Consider the following 2758-nt stretch of genomic DNA (forward strand, 5'->3'; position numbering starts at 1 on the left):
TCTAACCTTTTCCTACTTTTTATATTCATAATCATTGGTCAATATTTCTAGTTGTAAACAAATAGTTAGTATAATGAGAACATTAGCTTGGTACATATCCTCATTTCCATCTAGTACTTTATCTAATTGTATCATTCCACAATCTACTATAGGAAATGATGCTATGGCAAGGCCTACAATACAAGAAATACTCCCATGGAACCCAACCAACCCGCTCATACAGTCAAATCCATACAATTATGACATTAGTTTGATAAAAATTGAACATAGTATGCACCATAGAAGTGGTTCTACCTATGCAATAAAAAGAAAAATAATAAGCTCAACATGTGGTGATTTGAGCACTATAGAAAATGTTGACAAGAAACACCTTGCATTGTACAAGAAAATTATTTTGCAAATGGGTGTCCTAAAGTGCAAGGTATTGAAAATTGAGAGCATTGTAACTAATATTTTAAACTATTTGTTTAATGGTCTCAATGGAACTATCCACCCACTATGAAAGGCCTCTAAACATTTATATCATAGGTCTTGTTATTAAACAATTTAAATAAATGTGATGCAAGAGGACACTGCTTTACAAACATAAAAGTGAATTTGCAACTTCAAGTTGACATCAAAATAAAAAAATTCATCGTTACATGTGGCTTTCTTATTTAGTAACAATATAATGTATTTACTTGAATCTATAATGTTGCTTGAGTTTTGCATTCTCTTGGTGCTTTATTTTACTATGAATGAGACATCTTATTTCATTTTTCTTCTGTCTTACAATGTAATTCTATTTTATATAATTTTGTACATTATTGAGTTAGCCACAATGTCCAACACAAAATGAAGTAAGCTAGGTTAGTCATGGCTCTATGGCTACTTGAACAACTCATATTTTAACACAATACATTAAGAACCTATATTATTTTGATAATACTGGTAATATTATGTATTAAATTACCTTGGTATAAGTTAAACTTGTTTTATTAAGTTTATACTATTTTCTTAAATATTTCAATTGCTTTATAGAATTTAATTAAGGAATGAGTCATAGGTTCCATGAACCAACATGTGAATTGTGCAATGAGCACAATTGCAACTGTGGTTCTACAAATCTGGTGTCAAACAAACTGGATGAACAATTGATCTACAGACAATATAAAGGTGTGAGAAAACATCCATGGGGTCACTATGCTGCAAAAATAAGAGATCCAACAACCAAACACAGACATTGGTTGGAGACGTTTGGAACTGCTAAAGAGGCTGCTATTGCATATAAAAAAGTTTCATTTGTAATGGTAGCAAAGAAAGATACTTGTCTTTCTAGGTTTGATAGGTTGAAACCATACAATTATTTACAAGAAAATGAAAGTAGTCAAACAACAGAATCTAAAAATCATAACCCCTTGAACTTTACTACTTCTCCAAACTATAATGCACAGGTGGAGAATGTGAGTTTATATTTAGTGAACTCCCCCTTCAAACAGACTAGTATTTTTGGCTTTTGTTCAAAACAACCTAACAAAAATCTCACACCAACCTCCACTCCTACTATGTTACAAATGCATCATAGCCATTGTGTCTCTACTCCAATGCAAATTCTGACTGAGAATAAGCAAGATAACAACATCTATGGACATGTTCCCAATACCCCTTTACTAGTTAATGTAATTGGAGACCCTTGCCTCTTAGATACTATTGTAGAAAGATACTTACCAAAGAACAAATTATTTCTACAAGAGATGAATTAAAAGGAAAAATTTCATGTCCCCTTTTCAAATAATTAAAAAGTAATAATCTTTTCTAAGGCAAGCAGACCCAAAAAGGTGAAGTTTCGAAAAAAGGGGATAATCTTTGGAAGCTAATGGACTAATAAATGAAAATTATTATTAAAATATGTTTTATTAACCCCTCTTGTACGTGAGTTAGGGTTATGCCCTCTTTTAAGGGGTTTGGAGGTATTTCGAGCTCATTCCAGAACTTGATTTTTGCTCATTTCTTTGTTATTCTTCAGAGGCTGCCAAACCTGTGGAGAAGGAGACCCAAGAATGAGAGTTTGTAGGTTTCCAAGAAGGCTAAGGATGGTATTTTGAAGCCATTCCATGTGTATGCTCATGCAGAGTTTTCCTTTGTGTTGAACAGTGTAGATTTGTGAGTTTTCAGGTGTGTTTTTTGTAAGAGTTTGGTGTTTCCGGTTGAGTATTTCATATCAGTTTGGGTTGCTACTGTATATCAGAATTTTAAATGTTAAAATAGAGCTGAATATATGTATTTGGATATGATTATACTTCTGTGATAGATTATTAAGTTTTTGTGGTGATTCCGGGCTATTTTGTGCCATTTTCGGGAGCCCGATGAGCATTATTTTTGTCCTCCGTTTGAGATCTATTGTGTGCATGTTATACAGATCTGAAAATGTAATTTTATAGGCTGTTATGTTTCTCAAATTTATATAAAAATTTCCACTTTCAGATTTATTAATAATAGGTGAAGCTGTGAAGCTTTTGACACTATTTCTGGCATACCCGATTTGGGGTTTATTGAGAAATTGGTGGATCTTTGAAATATTGATTGTTTGATTTTAAAGATCTCATTTGAGGCTTGAAATATCATATAAAATTAGAGAAAGGGACATTTCAAAAAACTACTGTTTCACCTTTCCCAATTGGTTAAAGTAAACAAAATGGTTATCAGAGCTGCAATTTTTCCCAATTCAACCAAATTGTGTCAAATATGGACAATGTGGAAGATACATTATCAAGATCCA

The sequence above is a fragment of the Cupressus sempervirens genome, chromosome 8 (genome assembly GCF_028749045.1).
Source record: "Cupressus sempervirens isolate cs-2001-9-10 chromosome 8, ASM2874904v1, whole genome shotgun sequence".
NCBI classification, from domain to species: Eukaryota; Viridiplantae; Streptophyta; class Pinopsida; order Cupressales; family Cupressaceae; genus Cupressus; species Cupressus sempervirens.